We start from the raw sequence: 20,967 nt of genomic DNA, 5'->3' as shown, positions 1-20,967 counted from the left end.
AATAAAAGGTGTTCATTTTGATCATTTATTATAAATCTAATAAATTTATAATGTAAACATGGGTAATGTAGGCCGAAATTGCTTGTATGATATTGTAGATGATGTTTAAAGGATCCTTGAATGGTATAAATTACTTGAGGGTGTTGAATCACGTGAGGGTTGAGTTAAGGAAAATAAGCAAAAGTCTTACTGGTCAATAGAATTAGTTGGTGGTTACAAGATTAGAAATAGATTCAATAAGAAGATTCTGATGTCGGCTGAATGAGTAGTTCGAAAAGTCAATATATAATAAAAGGATTAGGCGATGAAAAGTTAAGAAGGAAAATGACTCTTAGTGGATTGTTGGTAGTGGAATGAGGTGGGTAACTTGAGGATATAGTGTGTAATCCAAAGTGTAGTACTCAATAGTAAAGTCGATGGTAAAGAGTTAGAAATGAATGGTTTCAATCTTACGTAATCTTTTAATTATTTTTATATAATAATGTGGTGGATTTGAGTTGACCAATGATGCCTACCAGTGCGTGTTATTTGTACAAATGTTATTCTTGCTATATCACTTGACATAGTCTGATCATCAATAATGTTTCTTAGGTGAAGATGATGATAAAAATCTTACAACTTCTACTCTTTTTTCCTTATGGTGAGAACTATGCCTTATTTTCATATATTGTATTCTCTCTTGTACCTATTTAGGCTAGTCGTCCCTAGAGAGAGATTTAAGTATTTTTTAATATTGTATACTTTGTTAAGGTTGAAAATTGATTTTCACAAGTAAATAAGTTAATATATTGAATTTGGTTATTTCTACATCATCAATTTAAGCTAGCATGTGGCCATAGATTTCCAAATATTCTTGGCAAATATTATTTGGGTGAAAATTTGGGTGAAATTTCACCATGTGTTTGGCCATAAAATTTGGGAAATATATTTCACCTTTTTAGAAAAATATGATTTATACACACAAGTTTTAAAAACTATCAAAATTAACTAAAAGTTTGTATTACAAGTCAACGAATGTTCGTTACAACAATAACAATGATGTCCATGACACTAAAGCAATGTGGTAATTTGGAGCGAGTGCAACAAGAATTATTCCATACATCGTGAAGTAGACAAAGTACATGACTTTGTTACCTAAAGCCAATTTTTAATAATTTTCATCAACAATCATATCATTATTTAATATTCACTACATATTTCATCACTATTTTGGTGTTCACGTAAAAAATGATGTAATACAATGCAAGCAACTACTAGAGAGGGTGTTTTTGTAAAAGATAAAAGATTGGGGTAAAATTTTAATTTTTAAAATATCCCAAATAATGAGATTTGGCCCAAATACTAGAAAAAACTAGTATTTGGAAATTTGAGATATTTGCCAAAAATATTTGCCAAATAATGGCAAATTGTATGGACAAACATTATTTGCCAAATTTTTCCCAAATATTATTTGGAAAATTTATGGCCAAACGGCTTGGGTGGTAAGGATTCTCCTATTGAGGTGTTAGAATGGTGTGCGCACTATCCGATAGTTTGATCGTGACAAATACTCATTTCTATTTTAAGCAAGAGAAAGTAAATTCTGTTAGAAAAATTAGAGGAAGCAATATTATATTTCATGAAGTTTTTCCTTGTAGTAAACAAAGAAGACAACAATGACGAATTTATTTTGTCAGTTGGGGTCCAAACTAAAATTTATTTTTTCTTTTGATAAATCTACTAGGAGGTAAAAGATCAAAATAAACATATTTATTATATATAAAGGTTCATTTCAATTAAATGAAATATATTAAAGACCCAACTAAAACATTCCTCAAACATTAAGAATCATTTTGGTCATTTTTTCTAGTATATACTTTGTGTATAAATGCATGATATTTATGTAGGTCGAAAAGGGGTAGAAAATTATTTATAAAATATCAACACACGCTGAAACCATATGATAGTGTCACGTAGGTCGAAAAGGGATAGAAAATTATTTATAAAATTAGTTCAGGGGTAATAGGATCTTAGTATAGTATAAGTGTGTCTCTGGGATTTCGGGCATAGGTTGAGGGGGTACTTGTGCATTATCCCTTAATAAAAATAACTAACAATGTGTCACCATAAGCTCATAATGCAGTAATCCTAGTAATAACAATTTTTTCCTAGTGTAATACATGAAAAGTGATAAGTTAGGTATCTCTAATTCCTTGGTCTGGCAACTAGAGAATTTTACCCCCACCTTGGTCCGACTACGTGTGTATAATTTACTAACCCTTACCATTACCTCATATTAGACATCATAATCGATGTATCCCTTAGTTATTACATCACACCAATCGACACTAGCCTGTTAGATAGTATCACACTAAATCTATGTTGATAATTCTTTTCTTATTAACTACCTTCTTGGTCCAGCAAGTAGCAACAAGGTGAGTTCTAACGCGTGCACTCGTTAAAAAGACTTCTAAGCGAAAGAATTATCAATACATGCAATAACCTATTAGAGAATTGCTTAGTTACTAGTCATACTTTGTTAATTACACATGGTTCCCACAACTCTAATTGTGAAATTTAGCTACTCATTATCTCAAAAACACAATCCAAATTTATTAAAATAAATATATTTGTGTTAATCATAAAAAGTTAGGAACAATAGCTAGACTATCTTTTATTAATCACGAATACAAATAAATAATAAAGGAGAAGAAAGAATAAGTCACAATTCTCCGACCGAATAAGTCACAATTCTCCGACCTCCACGGTGGCTCTTACAAAGATCCAAAGTTAGAAGAAAAATTAAATTAAATTGTCTTGTCTCTTGGTAATTTACCTCCTCAAAATAATAATATTATGGACTATTTATAAATAAACAAAACCCTAAGTAAAATAATTGAGTCCATATTAAATTAGGAATCCAAAACAAAAAGAATTGGATTCCTTTTTTTTTTTTGGCCGCGTGAGCTACTGTTGTAAATTATTATTTTATAACTTTTAATCTATTAAGCTGCCTGCTTGATTTCCTTCTTCAACCTTCCATTTTTAATTTGTTTTAACTCCAAACTTCTTCATTTTTCAACCAATGTAATCCTACAAACAAGAATACACAATTTAGCATAATCCATACAATTTTTGCTCAAAAAGGGCAAATATAAATTATAAATATGAGGTAAATAATGATAAAATGATGTGTATTTTGACCTCACATCAAAGTCCTCTAGAATTGCAAGACGGTTCGGGCTGACTAGGTCCAGTTGGGTCATTCCACTCGCACAACTAGTGTCCAGTTATTCTCGGCTGGCACAGAAGTCTCTCACACGGGCGAATAAGATGTGTTTCTGATACTGGTAGTATTGGACAAGATCTAAGAGAATAATCTATTTCTTATTTATGTATTTCTTTCTCATGACTACTAAGAACAGACAAATTCAAAATTTCACTTCGAATTTCGACCTCAGCATCCTGCTGCTCATCGTGTTCACGATCAGTATCGAGAATGAACGAGAAGTGATGGAACACGCGGAAATACATGGAAATTGAATCATAAGCCGAGATTATAAAGAGCATACTTCGAGTCAAAAGTGGAATTTATACAATGGATTCAAAAGCATCAAACCTCTCTTGTTTGAAAGAATTAAAACACATCGAAATGGTACCAGTCGTACTTAATAATAGAAGTATTTGACAGAAATATGTGAAATTATCCCTCCTAAAAAGATTATTCCAAAATAAATGGGCAATAGTTAGGAGAGGTGCGCCAGCGGCGAGCAGAAGCAAGGTTATTAGATACCTCAAGAAAGCTCGACCAGAAACACACGTGCAAGTTTCCCTGCATGTGGCTCGTCCGTGTTAACTTCTTCAGATTTGCGTGAACTAGCGGTCAGTACCGTAACCATGCAAAAGAGGATTCATGGACAGAATGTCATGACCCACAAGTACACCGTAGAAGTTAAAGCATCCTTGTGTCTTCACACGGCAAATGAGACTTCAAGAAGTCTCATCTAAGCCTCTTATATCGTTCATTGCATAATAAACATTCTAAAATATGTAAGAATTTAAAACTTTCTTCACACACGAAGAACTCTTTCTTATTTATAAAATACCACCACCTAAACTTCATAGAACTTCTTTATTGCTAGTAGGTATCCCATATGATGAGAATAGACAATAACCGACATAGACCATGATAGCTAGACATGGTATCCGGAGTTCTAACCTACTCTGATGAGGGTGTTCTACTTGCCAATGGTAGAACTTGGACACATCCCATGTAGGCACTTGTTTAAGGAATATGAAGGGCATGTTTTGTATTCTAGTCTCATTCTTAACTAGAACTACTTCCCTTACCATATTCACTGGGTACTAGCCTTCGTTCTCATAGAGTAATTCACATTAAAGGTTTATACAATTAGGTTCCATATCTAGTGCTTAACCTAATCACATTTACCCTACCAAAGAGGTCCTCTTAGGGCTACCTTCCAATGGTGACAAAAAGCTCATGATGACTTTCCTAAGGTTTGATATGATGCTGTTCCAGCCAATCAACCTTAAGTCCATCATTCCTTTACTTAAAGGATACCATTACGACTTTCGACTTCAACATTTATAACCTTATCACTAGGTTTAAGGTTTCACATAAAGACCCTCTTAACTTCATTTAAGGTCACATATCATTCATACATTAAAGACTAAGAGACTTAAGCATCCTAAGTCAAGATATCACATATTCACATATCATTCATACATGTATCAAGTAAGGGACACAAGTCTACTAAAACAATACACAACATTCTTTACTTTATCACATATAGCACAACATTCTTTTAATCGTCAATGTAACCATCACAACTCATATATTCAAGTAGGAACAATCATGTATGAACATCTAAGAATACACATATAAGAACATAGTCATAGTCTACATGATTTCCTAACATACATAGAATGAACACATACTTTCACATTACTTCACATGTAGATACATATGCTCATACTTCACATAAATCAACTACACAAATCATCATAATACTTCAAGTAGTGCCGACAAGGCCATGATCATCATATTGCATAAAGTAACTCCGACAAAGCCATATCAATTCACATAGCACCGCCACCATAAGTGGATCATACCAATCACAACATAATTTTAAGTCTAATTAACATAGAAAAAAAGGAATTAGGGCAGCATAACCCTGCTCAATCTTACCACTTCGATTTCAAAGCTAAATCATCCAATTCGACATCACATGGCCCTTACCCATGGCCATAACCAACAATTCAACATAATTATAACAATATTCATGAAACTAGGTCAAATTAATATACATTCATGAATCTAATGTAACCTAGATATCTATTTACTATAATCATTACATCAATCAAAAGCCTATATGAAACTACATTAAAACTCATAAACCTTAAGTCAACATCAATTCAATAAGCCTAATATTCAATACATCTATGAATTTATAATATTCAATTGATCAAATTAAAACAGACTATAAAACAATTAACCATAATCTATACATGAATCAAAAGCCCATAACAAACACTTGAATTCAATAATATCAAAGCATGATCACATAACTCATATTTTAGTCAAATTGAGAGACTTGTGAAGATCAAGGGTTCATGGATAATTTCATTGAAAAACACAATTAAACATCAATAACATCATATCTTAACGTATGAAAACCATTTATCCAAGAACCCAAGACTTAGAGTAGAAAATTGACTTTTCATCTTTTTGAAAACTTTGAAAATCATCTTTGAAATTTTCTCTAAGGTGATATCAAGCCTTAGATGAAGAAATATCGCACCTTATTTTAAGAATCCAATGAAAATTGAAGAAGAAACTCCATTGAAGAACCATCTTAAATCTCCATCTTCACCATGAACTCTTAAGGAGGTTTTTGGAGGGAATATGTTTTGATTAAGGTGTTAGGGTTATAATGATATTTTAATGACTTATATACTCTTAAAATAACCATAAACACTCAAAACAACCGTCCTCAAACTTTATAAGACTTGGAGTGAATTTACAACTTCACCCCTCAACTTAACAGAAAGCTGGCAGGAAAAGAGGCAGCACTATCGACGCCCACATCAACGGACTGTGGTCTCACCCACGCCCCATCGATGGGGTCCCATGGGTTGCACCCGCAACTCTTCAACCTGCAGGCCAAGTGGCTCCATCGACGGGCCGTCGCCTGGTCGACTGGCAGTCGTTTAGGCAAGTGGATTGTCATTGCCTGACAGTGTTGAGCTCCAAGTAGGGTCCTCCTTAAGGGCCCCTTTTGGGTTCTATGTGGAGTCGTACCCAGAATTTTCCAAACCAAACATTATCGTATACAAGTTTAGGACATACCACATGATTTTCATCCAAAATTAACACGTAACCCTCGACAAAACATGCATAGACACACAAGGTCGTCTCAAGGCAAGCCTTTCAAACGTTATGGACGTTCTCGGACGTTTGACCTCCAAACTTCACGAAACTTGAAACACTGCCTATATACACTACAATAAATTAGTTAAGAACCTTATAAACTCATGAATCACATATAAACACATAAAAATACATATGAAGCACATTGGTCACTTAGTCGTCAAACATCTTGGTCGTCCCTTGACATTTGACTTCCAATGCACCTAAACTCTTAGACACTACCTTAAACCCACATTACAAACCATTTTAGGACCTTATACCATCACGACAACCATGTTAGGCTCTAGCTTCACCTAAGTCATTTTTAGGGTCTTACACAGAAGTTGCGTGTAAACCCTTGGTTTTCCCTCCATTTATGCAACGAAATTAAGTTGATGGAGTATCCAGTGCCCTTGAGTTATTCTCTTCGGTATCGCCTTCTCTCATTGTTAAAGGCGTCGTAAGGCACTCGACTAGAAGGACTGGATGTTAGGTATGCAGGGAAGACTCTGACTATGCGCTGGCACTAGCCTTGGGCATGGATTCTTCTTTTATTGAAGGAATGAAACAAAAGAGGGGCTCATACAGCCCATGCTATATTAATCATATTATGGGCCAGAGCAATGAACCTATTTAAAGTGGCCCATTTCGTACCAGAGAAGCATGTATATGAACATGAATTAATTTGATCCCTCCCCCCGCTTCTCCCTCTCGCATCGGTTCTGCATCAAATGATGAGCCCATGCGAAAACTTTCTCTTTTATTGGCCCCCGATAGATAGCTATTAGATTGAGCAAAAGTCTATCTACAAATAAAGGTTCCAATTCGAGCGAGAGCCCAAACGGGTGAAGCGAGAAGATCTTGATCAAAAGCTCCACTGTTTTTGAATAGTGAGAAAAAATGAAATTCGATCAAATTGATTGAGAATATCATCATCTGTTAGGTAGGCCAACCGACTGACTAAGTTGGGCTGCGTCCATGTCACAGAACCTTTCTCTAGCTAAGAATCCCATTATAAGTCGAATCGGGGTGGATCAATTCATTGGCAAATGAAAAATCTATTGTTTTAACACTAAAAAAACTAAAAAAGAGGAAGAGTCACTAAAGTCATACTCATATCTAGGGCATTTTGTCCTTGAAAGATCGTCATCAGTCTAGCTCGTCATGACTCAATCATTACCTTAAGCAAATTGATCTTGGCCGGAAGAACGAAAAATACCGACAAGAACAGAGCAGCCGTCAAAAAGGGTTCCGTAGAGTGGTCTAACCCCAAGGTAATCCTTGGAGCTTTCTCCATGCCCGACAAAGAGAACTTGGTGTGAATCGGGGTAGCTAGCTACCAGCTCGTCTAACTAATGTACTGATGTAATTCCATGCAGTCGATTGAGAATATGACAATTGTCCCCTCGGCTGTTGGGAGACATTCTATTTAATAAAGATTTTTCCTCTAGTGGAATAGAGTATTAGTCCGCTCCATTCTATTCCCTGAAGGTAAATTGACTCCATAATTTAAGACTCCGTTCCTTATAGCCTAGTCTATATCCACAGCCGACGTGACTCCGTACGAAGCCTTTCCCTTTTATAGTATACGACTAAGTGACTTCATAACCTCAACCTACTTTTTTCTTACTGTAGCATAAGCCTTCGTCGGGCTTTCGTCCTTTTGCCTATAGATAGCGGCTTGGTTTTGCTATCTCTCATGAGTTGGTATAGAGCCGTATAGTCGTTGATTTTACCACAAGAATGCCTATAAGATAGTGGTAGTGGTCGGCCTTTCGAATGCCATCTTCCTTACTTTTTTGAAAAGTACTTTATGACTATATTGTAAAGGACGGGGGGGTGTTCGCCTTTGGAAATATATCTCTTAAGTCCTTCTCAAAAATTCAAAGTAAGGGCGAACTCAAAATATCATCATAAGTGAATAAGTGAGTGAGATTGGATTCTAGGCTCGATGAGATGTTAAGGACGCCCATTGCATAAAGAAAGATGAAGAAAGATTCTTTCATGTGAAAAAGTTCCTTCTGCTATCGAGATTTTATTCCTTAGGGTGTGCCCTAGCCTGATTATTATCATAAGTTATGCGCCTGCTTGTTGTCCTTGAAGTACCAAAGGTGCGCTCAGCCCGTTGACTAGGAAATGAGTTTTCCCTTGAGTTGAAGTGATGAGGTCGGAAAGAGGGAAGTAGGTCTCCTATTGACTAAACGTTGGTTTTTCATTTTCCTTTAGAATAAAAGTTGCTATGAAGTCCCTCTCCTTACAGTCAATTGGTTGAACGTCCCTACTACTTACTTTGTTTGATTCAAAACGCGAACAGCCCCGCCAACTAGTTGTATGGGGTGAGGTGCTTTGTGAAAGCTGCTTTAGATATGAGCAATTCCTAAAAAAAGGAAAAATGGTCTCATGCATTCCAACTGCATGAACTCCAATCTTATCTATGTCACAATTTTGATAATCACTAACTCACACAAAACCAATCTCATAACTTTTTTTTGCAGGTAGAAAAAAAGAGAAAATGAGCGAAACAAAGTGGAGTAAGGGGGAAAGAGGATCTACTTGGAATTGATTGCAGTTTAGGAGGGAACTCTGGAGCAACATTTTGAACTGCTGCTGAATTAATGGACAGGCCAGAGAGAATCAGGCAAACTGAAAGATCTTAGTATCAAGAGGAAAAGAAAGCAAAAGTGATTCCCGTAGTAGTGCGGGGTCAATAATGAGCTGCCTAAACCGTGAAAACGGGGTTGTGGGAGTGCAATACAAGCGTCGTACAGCTAGACGAAACATCCCGAATGTTGCAGCCTAGATGGAGGAAGTATAGTAGCCGAAAGCATCACTAGCTTAGGCTCTGACCTGAGTAGCAGCCAGATCGTCTGAAGCATGAACAGAATCGCATTTGTTCTGAAGGCCTAGTGAGTTTCTTTTTCTTTTTCAAAGGCGACCCCTTTCTTTCCTCAGATCGATGACTCGCTTGTTCAATACTGCAAAGAAGGAAGGAGGCAAAGCAAGACTTTCTTCTTTCTTTCAGAGTGAGAAAGGGAAAGCAAACGAATCGAAGCGGGGAGGCTTGTAGATGCTACTAGTGCAATGACAGGCTAATCTTTCTCTAAATGAACTTTTTCTTATGTAAATCCGGTGTGTTATCTAAGTATTTTAACTAGTCTAATGGAAATCTCTTCTATTGTAGCAAAAGTAAAAAAAAGGGCACTCGCGCTGCAGCCTGCTTGCCTAAAATGAAAATCCTTACTAGCCGAAGTAAGGGACTTTCTCACTTGAGCATACATAACTAGATTTTTTTCCTCTTCAAAACACAAGGATAGAGATCCAAGCCTTTATGCTCCATACAATTGCTACATATAAGTGTCAAAAAAATGAATGGAGCCTCACACAACTATTGTTGGTTGGGCCTCTATCATTGTATTTTTTTTAAAGAAATTGACAGTGAACAATATCGTAGTGAGGTAGACTTTTTTTTAGTGTGATCTTTGGAGTATTTATTTGGGACTATGCAATGTGAAACTCTTCATTATAGTGATTGGTTGTTCCTCTAGACCGTGTCTTTTTCCTTATATACAAGGTTTCTACATAAAAATCTTGATGTCAATCTTGCTATTTAGTTGATTACCATATCTTAGTATTAAGTTAATATTCTGTTGTTGTTATTGCACAATTTTATCTCTACAACTTACATCTTTGAGGCTTATGCGTTGTCTGCTATTGAGTAAAAGGCCCCGCTTTGCATCATCTCTTCATAACGTATCTCATGCAATCATAAATGGATCATGTAGAAGTGTGTGTGCGTTTTCAGCCGAACCCAACAATTTTATTCAAGTAGTGTATTTGTAGTGAAATTTTTAATATATATAAGCATCAAATTTAGAACTCAGTTATTAACACTTGAGATCATCATTATAAAGTCAAAATCAATTATTATATTAAAATTCTGATTTCGCCTCGATGGACTAGCACCTCTCTATTAACTTATAATGTTTTGTACAATGACAAACTATCTTATGTCACATGAAAATCAAAACTAGTGTATTTGTGTTAGATACACAAATTCTTACATATTGATGCTTCAAGAATCAAATCAGCAACAATCAATTAAGGAGAAGATTGATTCACTCAAATCAATAGCAGGTCTCAATATTTCGGTGTTTAACCATACGTGAGCAAAGATCCAATGACACACTATCTAAATCCCGGCGCGTTACTTCAAGACGGACATTCCTCACACCGACCACCATACTTTAATGGACATGGACACCATTACTCTCACTGAAAAGACAGATTTAGAATCTTTGTCTCTTCAAAGGATCATCAAGCATGGATAGTAATCAAGAAGGACCTGAAGCCTATTCCAGGATTAACTGAAAAAGATGGCACTGAAAAGCCATTTGATATTACTAAGGAACAACAAGAGGTAATTCAAACTAATGCTAGAGCTATAAGTTTATTGTATTGTGCAGTAAGCGGAGCAGAATATGAAAAAATATTGACTTGCGAAACTGGAGATGTGGGACAAACTAGAGGTAGCCTATGAAGGAACCACTAAAGTAAAGGAAGCTCGAATCAGCTCACTCATAAATGAATACGAGTTGTTAAAAATGTCCGATAATGAAAATGTTAAATTCATGTTTTCAAGATTAAGTAAAATTGTTTGTGAAATAAAATCTCTTGGAATGGTATACTCAAACTCGTTACAAGTCAATAAGCTTGTTCGAAGCCTTCCCAAAGCTTGGAAAACTAAAGCGGTCATTCTTGAAGATGGAGATTTTGCTGAACATGACATATGATGAGCTCTGAGGTAATTTAATGGCTTATGAGCATAATTACATTAACAGGTACAATAAGGATGAAAAGAAGAAGAGTGTTGCATTTACGACCGAGACATCTGACGTTGGAGATGAAATCGATGAATATCAAAGCGAAGGAATGACACTCATAAATAGAAGAGTCAAACAAATGCTTATACAAAAAAGACATAGACCTCAAAAGGAATTCAACAACAATGAATTCAAAAGAAATGATGATTGATGCTACTATTGTGAAAAACAAGGACATATCAAACAAAACTGTCCAGAACAAAGAAGGAGAAATAATCGAAGAAATGACGAAGCCTGGAGTCAAGAAGAAACATCTGAAGATGATCATGATGAAACCGCCAACATATGTTTCATGGCACTAGGTGAAACAAGTGCGGTAAGATATTTTAGCTGTTCTGACTGTATGACTTAAAGGACTCTTAGGACATGGTTACCGATGAATTACAAAAAGTAATCGACGCATACAATAAGATTACTCAAGAAAAGAAAGACTGGCAGATTCTTCTCGAAGCAAGTCAAAGTGAAGTCGACTTGCTAGCACAAGAATTGAAAAAAGTAAAACTGCAGGTGAACAATATCAGAAAATCTATAACAAAACTACATTCAACGGGAGAAGATCTTTGAATCAAAGTTTCAAAAGATCCAACAGGTCTTCATCTAATTCCTCATATCATACTATTGAATCTGGTATTAATTTCTCTTGTTATACCTGTGGTGACATTGGTCACAAATCTTTTAGCTAAAGGAAATTTTCTACTGGAAAATGGACTTTGGAGACCATAAGTTTTTAAACCTAACCCTCAAGGACCCAAATCTATTTGGGTACCGGAAAGAAATTAATCTACTTGTTTTGCAGGAGCAGGCCAAAAGAACCTGCAGAAAGGGAATGTAGGTGGATTCTCTAGACATATGTGCAGAAAGAAAGAGAATTTTAGAACTCATAACAAAAACAATGCAGGGTATTTACAGTTCAATGAAAATGCAAATGAGAAGAAATTGGAGTTGGAACTATCACCCTTATGTGATCTAGTAGAAGTATATCTTGTTGAAGGACTCAAGCACAATCTCCTCAACATAAGTCAACTATGTGACGCTTGGTTTCAAGTTTCCATCAATAAAACAAGTTGCCCAATCAAACATCAGAAAGAATTTCATTCATCAGAGGAGATCAAAGTGATAAAATATATATATATATGTCTTAGCTGTTTTTAATCTATCTAATCTTTCTTGTCTTACTACAACTTATAATGATCATTGGTTGTGACACCAAAATCTTGGACAAACTTGCATGCTCCTGAGAAGTCCTCTAGATTAGAACGACATTTGAAGACTCTTATGCTCAAACGGCTTCACTCAAAATTTCTCTTCACCTAGAGCACTTCAAGGAAATGGAGAGGTGAAAAGAAATAATCGTTCCTTACAAGATATAGCAAGAACAATGTTGTTGGATCGCGATATTCCTGATCATTTTATGGCATAATCAATCGAATCTGTTGTCGAAGAGTCAGCTCTTGCAGAGGTGAATTCTACTATTCCAGCTAACAAAATTACTATCCACAGGGAATTGAGATGAAACACAAGCTATCTTGAAAGTTTATCTTGGGATGATAAAATTCACACGACAGAATCAGAAGCTCTAGTATCCCAACGAATAAATGGATGAGTCATGGATGCAAGCTATAAAAGAAGAAATTGATCAATTCGAGAAAAATCAACTAACAAATAAAGAAATTTTAAAATGGAATTCTCATCGATCAAGGAAATATGTTTGATGAAAAACTATATCAAGGATTGAGTGGACCTTTACTATATCGCAATGCAAGTCGATCAATCAACGTTTTCAAAGGGACCATGGTATCATTTCTGAAATTTTGATTTATCTGAATTTTTAGATGCTGATTTTGCAAGTGATAAAAAAAGTATAGCAAAAGCACTAGGGAAACAGTTGGACGTTGTGGTACTCAACTTCTTTTGGTGATGCATCAATTATTGGAACTCAACTTATCTGTTGAAGACGTTCCAATATTTTTTGATTGTACAATGCTATTAGTTTATCTAACTCTGCATCTGTACAAGGCATCTTTTTCATTCGTAATCTTATTGAAAATGGTGATTTCTTGCTGAGATTGTTGGATTCGAAAATTAATTAGTTGATAGTTTTACAAAATCCTTTTTTGAAGAAAGATTTCATTTCCTTCAAATATCGTGAAGTTTTCATGCTCAATTAAATTCTTTAGTCTACTACTTGTCAAGTTGTTCTTGTCTATTTTGTTTTCCTTATTGATTATGTCAAAGGGGAGAATTCAGATAACTATACTGGAAGCATACAAAAAGATGGAAGCATACATAAATGGGGAGCATACAGAAAGGGGGAGTCAATAATTGATAAATAGGGAACTTAAACTAAATCGTATAGTTAAATTTTGTCATTATCAAAAAGGGGAGATTGTTAACTTATACTGTTTTGTATAATGACAAAATACCTTATATCGCAGGAAAATCAAGACTAGTGTATTTGTGTTAGATACACAAAATCTTACAGATTGATGCTTCAAGAATCAAATCAACAACAATCAATTAAGGATAAGTTTGATTCACTCAAATTAATCTAACCAAAGATAGATTCATTCAAATCAATCTAATCTCAAGGAATCAAATCAAATCTTGCAAGACAAATCTGTCATTGCTGGAACTCAATCAAAGAAGATTTGTATTAAATCAAGCATGAGAATCAAAAAGGAAGAACGCCAAAGAAAGAAAGCAACGAGCTGCCCTCACTGAAGCAACGCTGCCATCATCCAAGAACATCTATCCTCGAATTTCTAAATTTAAGAGTATTTAAGAAGCTAAAAATAGTAAAAAGATGGTCCATGTCTGAACTTCAAGACATCACGACATGAAGGAGAGAATCCAGCACGAGCTAGGAATAATAGCTCACCCTGAAATCTGATGTGCTGAAGACTGGCTAGAGTTGAGGACGAGTCGAAGTCAATGGCACGCTTGCTGCACTCCATAAATAACAAAGAAGAAAATTACAAGTAGGGGTCAGTACAAGGAACACGTACTGAGTAGGTATCATCGGCCAACTCAAAATAGAAAATAATATATACTGAATAATAATATAAAATCAACCATAATACTTAACAGGTGACAATCAACAAGTATAAGAACCATTGACAACAACACCAAGCATACCTATGAGGACTCAAGCCTCCACACCATACTCATTTGGGAAATAGGTTCTTTGAATTTGAGTACATTAACATAATTCAAGGTTCATTCTCTTTATCCTTATTGTGTCGGAACGTGACGCCCGATCCCCTAATACTACCGTGTCGGTACGTGACACTCCGATCCCCTAATACTACCGTGTCGAAACATGACACCCGATCCCCTAATACTACCGTGTCGGAACGTGACACTCCGATCCCCTAATACTACCGTGTCGGAATGTGACACTCCGATCTCCTAATACTACCGTGTCGGAACGTGACACCCGATCCCCTAATGCTACCGTGTCGGAACGTGACACTCCGATCCATTTATCTCATTATTTTAGTTCATCAAGCCTTCTTTATGTCAAGGCGCCATCTTAATAGAGAGGTTTCAAGATTAGAAATTCAACAGTCTCATAATTTTAGGCCAACTACAAACCACACAATCAAAACATACAACTACACAATTAAGTACATAGGAGACTTTGCAATATCACTCAATACATATCAATCGCTATTTAGAGTTTATCTATCACATAGAAATAAGCCATAACCTACCTCTACCGAAGAATCGTGATCAAGCAAGCTACCTTCCCAATGCCTTTGCTTTCCTCTTCGTTCTCTCTTTCTCGCTCGTTCTCCCTCTCTGTTCTTTTTATTTTTCTTCTCCAGATTCTTTTTCTTTTACCCTAATTATCATATAATCAATTATAAAAGATGATAAAAGTAACCCACTATTTATTCCCTTATTAGCTTCTTTAACCCCCAAGTAAACAAATTATTAAACTTACCTCATTAATTCCATAATTATAATCATGAATAGTCCAAAACACCCCTTTAAAACTTTTAGCAGAAATCTGACCTAGTCGGGGTTACGCCGCTTGTGACGGACCGTCGTATCTATGACGGTCCGTCCTACAGGTCCGTCACAATGTTCAGAGAGTTAAAATCAGTAGTGAAGCTTGTGACGGTCCGTCGTATCTACGACGGTCCGTCCTGCAGGTCCATCTTAAAGTTCAGAGAGTCGATCCCAGTACCCAGATTTTAGAGTTGAAGTGTTTTGGAACGAAGGCCCTTGACGGACCATCGTGCCTATGACGGCTCGTCCTACCTGTCGTCGAGGGTAATGAGGAGAGCAGCAGAAGAATTTACACAAGTATGGGACGACGGAGTCATTACGGTCCGTCGTGGCCATGACGGTCTGTCGTGTGATCCGTCGACCTAGTCAATTTTTATCAAAAATAGTTCTCTTGCTTGAACCGACTAAACAGGTCGTTACAATAGATACCAATTTACCCATCGTTCGTCCCCGAACGATCACAAGAAGAAAAGCAAGGGTGAGAAAGAGTACCTGAATCTGTAAAAAGATGTGGATATCTTTCTTGCATATCAGCCTCATTCTCCCAGGTGGACTCTTCAATTGGCCGATTCTTCCACTGAACCTTGATAGATGCAATCTCCTTTGATCTCAACCTAAAATTGCAACAGGCTCCTCCTGATAAGACAAATTTTCATCAAGGAGGACTGAATCCCAACGAATAATGTAGTTTCCATCCCCATGGTATTTTTCAGCATAGACACATGAAATACCTGGTGCACTCTTGAGAGTCCTGGAGGCAATGCCAATTCATAAGACACCTCCCCCACGCGCTTCAGAACTTCAAATGGACCAATATACCTCAGACTAAGCTTACCTCGCTTCCCAAACTGCATCACCTCTTTCATGGGTGAAACCTTCAGCAAGACTTGTTCACCCTCCATAAAATCCAAGTCCCTAACCTTTCGATCTGCATATTCTTTCTGCCTGTTCTGAGCTGCTAGAAGCTTCTCTTGAATGAATTTTACTTTATCTAACGATTCCCTCAAGAGATCAGTACCCCATGATCTCACCTCAAATGCATCAAACCAACCAATGGGAGACCTACATCTCCTCCCATACAGTGCCTCAAATGGGGCCATATCAATACTTGAGTGATAGTTATTATTGTATGAAAACTCTGCCAAGGGTAAGAAGTTATCCCAATGACCACCAAATTCTATCACACATGCACGAAGTATATGCTCCAACACCTGAAACGTTCGCTCAGACTGACCATCGGTCTGAGGATGAAATGCAGTACTAAGATCCAACCTAGTACCTAATTTCAGCATGCAATGTTCCCCAAAATTTAGAAGTAAATTGCGTACCTCTATCTGATATGATGGAAAGTGGAACCCCATGCAATCGAACAATCTCTGAGATATAGAGTTTGGCTAACTTCTCTGCATTGTAAGTCACCTTGACCGGAATGAAGTGAGCAGACTTAGTTAATCTGTCAACAATTACCCAAATAGAATCGAACTTACCCAATGTCTTGGGAAGACCAACCACAAAATCCATTGCAATTCTTTCCCATTTCCATTCAGGAATGGGCATTTTCTGAAGTGTTCCTCTGGGCCTCTGGTGTTCATACTTTACCTGCTGACAATTCGGGCATTGGGCAACAAAATCAACAATGTCACGCTTCATTCTACTCCACCAGAAATGTTGTTTTAGGTCACATTATCAACACGGGGCACACATACCCTTCCTTGAACTATGAGCCTCTGTGAGGATCGTGTGAATCACATTATCAACACGGGGCACACATACCCTTCCCTTAATTATCAAAACACCTTCCTCATCAATTATTGCCTCTTTAGCCTCTCCTCGTAATACCATATCTCAAATTCGGCTCAGCTTCTCGTTAGTAAATTGTTTTCCCTTATCTTGTCAAGAAAAGAAGATCTTGCCTCCACACAGGCCAAAAATCCTCCCTTCTCTAGTACTTCCAGCCTCATAAAGTCATTAGCCAGAGTCTGAACCTTTCTAGCCAATGGGCGCCTAGAAACCTGTAAGTGGGCTAGGCTTCCCATGCTCCCTGCTTTTCTACTTAAAGCATCTGCCACAACATTAGCTTTTCCTGGGTGATACAAAATAGTAATATCATAGTCCTTCAGTAGTTTCATTCACCTCCTCTGCCTCAAATTCAAATCTTTCTGAGTAAAAACATACTGTAAACTACGATGATTTGTATAGACTTCACACTTAACCCCATATAGATAATGTCTCCATTGCTTTAATGCAAACACGACTGCAGCCAACTCCAAATCATGTGTCGGATAGTTACGTTCATGTACTTTCAGTTGCCTCGAAGCATAAGCAATTACATTTCTCTCTTGCATTAGCACCGCACCCAAACCAGAATAAGATGCATCACAGTAAACAATGAAATTCTTACCTTCCTCTGGCAAGGTAAGAATTGGTGCAGTAGTCAACAAGGTCTTGAGTCTCTGGAAGCTTTCTTCACATTCGTCCGACCATACAAATGGAACATTCTGCTTAGTCAAATTTGTCAATTGGAAGCGACAGAAGAGAATCCCTTGACAAATCGACGGTAGTAGCTAGCTAAATCAACAAAGCTCCTTACGTCTGTAACATTAGTAGGTCTTACCCAATTTCTTCACTACTTCAATCTTAGATGGATCCACCATCACTCCATCCTTGGAAACCACGTGCCCCAAGAAGGACACCGAATCTAGCCAAAACTCATACTTGGAGAATTTGGCATAAAGCCTTTTCTCTCTCAACAATTCCAATACAATTTTCAAATGCTCCTCATGTTCTTTCCTGCTCTTTGAGTATATCAGTATATCATCAATAAATACAATAACAAAGAGATCCAGATATGACTTAAAAATCCCGTTCATCAGGCTCATGAACGCAGTAGGGGCATTCGTAAGCCCAAAAGGCATTACTAAGAATTCATAATGCCCATACCTGGTCCGAAACGCAGTCTTTGGCACATCTGCTGCCCGTATTTTCAATTGATGATAACCAGATCTCAAATCAATTTTTGAAAAGGTACAAACACCTTGTAACTGATCGAATAAATCATCAATACGAGGAAGAGGATACTTGTTCTTAATATTTACCTTATTCAGTTGCCTGTAGTCTATGCACATCTGAAAACTTCCATCCTTCTTCTTCACAAATAAAACAGGAGCACCAAGGGGATGCACTTGGTCTAATAAAGCCTTTACCTAACAACTCCTGAAGTTGGGCCTTTAACTCTCTTAACTCAGCTGGGGCCATTCTATAAGGGGGTATGGAAATGGAGCGAGTACCCGGCTCCAGATCAATACAAAAATCAATATCCCTATCTGGTGGCATACCAGGAAGGTCTGCAGGAAACACATCTAGAAACTCATGGACTATCGAAGCAGACTCAATCGAAGGTGCTTTGGAAGTATCATCCCTGAGATGGGCCAAGAAGGCTAAACAACCCTTACTAATCATCGTCTTAGTACGAAGAAAAGAGATAATACGAACTGAGGTGAAAATATAGTCACCCTCCCACACTAGCGGATCTGTCCCAGGCTTGGCCAATGTCACAGTTTTAGCATTACAATCTAAGATTGCAAAATTTGGAGAAAGCCAAGTCATAACCAGAATTACATCGAAATCAACCATCTCTAGAATAATCAAATCTACATGAGTATTGCTCCCCACAAAAGCCACAAGACAAGACCTATACACCTTATCAACTATTACAGACTCACCCACAGGAGTAGAGACACGAATAGGCATGTCAAGCAAATCACAATGTAAATCAAGACCAGTAGCAAGATACATATGAAAATGTGGATCCAGGATCAAATAATATAGAAGCCATGCAATCACAAACCAAAAGATTACCTGTGATAACAGCATCAGATGTCTCTGCTTCAGACCTCCCGGGGAAAGCATAACAATGGGCCCTATCACCTGTCTGCCCGTTGCCCCTACCATGTTGTGCTACAGTAGTTCCTACTTGCCTACCACCCCGGCTGATTTGGTGACCACCATTACCTTGGCCACCACGTCCTTCAGAATGGCGGCCTCTCCCATGACCACCTCTACCTCTAACTATTGTGGGTCTGTAACTCTGTTTTGGACAATACCTCCTAATATGTCCAGTCTCTCCACATCCATAACAATCTCTGGAGTCTAGCATAGGTCTTTGTGAGAATGACGAAGTCTGGGGATAACCTCCAAACTCAGAGAAATGTTGACTGGTCTGCGATGGACCCCCAGCTACAGCCTGTAGTGAAGACTGAATAGGTCGGTCTGGGTAACCTCCTAAACTCTGCCCTCTGGAGTGAGAACCACTAAACTCACCTCCCGTACGGAACTTCTTAGAGGTCGACGCCATGGTGAAGTTGTCTGGCTTTACCCCCTCCACCTCTATCACAAAGTCAACCACTTCCTGAAAGGATTTTGCTGCAGCAGCTACCTATAAGGCTGAGATCTGCAAATCTGACCTCAATCCTTTCACAAAGCGGCGAATCTGCTCTTGTGGACTGAAGCAAAGCTGAGTGGCATACCTGGATAGTGCACGAAATTTTGCCTCATAAGCAGCAACAGACATTCTTCCTTGCTCTAGGCTCAGGAACTCATCTCTCCTCTTGTCCCTCAAAGTCCGGGATATATACTTCTCCATAAATAAGCTAGAGAATGATGAGAATGATGCCCAAGTCATAGGGGGTGCCTGTGCTAGTTGACACTCAACATACGACTGCCACCACATTTTGGCATTCCCCTGAAACTGGTAGGTCACAAACTCAACACCGAATCATTCTACTATGTCCATCTTATGTAGCAGCTCATGACAATAAACCAGAAAATCATATGCATCCTCAGATTCAGCACCCTTAAAGACTGGAGGTTTCAACTTCAAGAATTTAGTGAAAAGTTCATACTGATCACTCGTCATTACAGACCCTGTAGTCAATCGAGGAAACATGTCTACTTCCAATAAGGCATCCATGCGGGGAGCCACAACAGCTGCATGTTGTACTCCCGGAACCTGAGGTGCTGGTATAGGAAACACTGGAGGTGTCTGGCCCCGATCAGATAACCCGCTAAGATAAGTAAGAACCTGGTTGATCATCTCTGGGGTAGGTTGGGGTGGTAATTCCTCATCTTGCCCCTGTTCATTTTCCCCTTCCTCACCCTCTCTTACTACCTCATCAGTCGGTGGAGGAGTCACCGCCCTATTACTAGCTGGACTAGGTGTTTGTCCTCTACCTCTAGAGATCGTCCTCCTGGGACCTCTACCACAGCCTCTTGCCACTTCTCCTCCTCGAGCTACCGCCCCAATATTTGGCTCAGACACACCCTGACTTGCCGGTGTTGGTGTTGGCGCAGTTGTTGCTCTAGTTCTAACCATCTTGCAAAATAGAGTGAGGATGTCAGATACCAATTTGTATCAACTAGATACCAATTGGATCCAAGTAATAGCACGAAAGAATGAAAGAATGGAATTTTCCTAAAGTCCTATAGCCTCTCAAAGAAAAGTAAGGGCGTCCCCTACCGTTCCTCAAGACTCTACTAGACTCGTTCTTGTGTGATGAGACCAACGAACCTAACGCTCTGATACCAAGTTTGTCACAACCCAAAACGAGCCACGAGTGGCACCCACACTTATCCTCCTAGGTGAGCGAACCAACAAATCTAAACCCC

The sequence above is a fragment of the Solanum lycopersicum genome, chromosome 8, assembly GCF_036512215.1.
Source record: "Solanum lycopersicum chromosome 8, SLM_r2.1".
In the NCBI taxonomy this organism is placed as follows: Eukaryota; Viridiplantae; Streptophyta; class Magnoliopsida; order Solanales; family Solanaceae; genus Solanum; species Solanum lycopersicum.
This window is presented reverse-complemented; position numbering follows the sequence as displayed.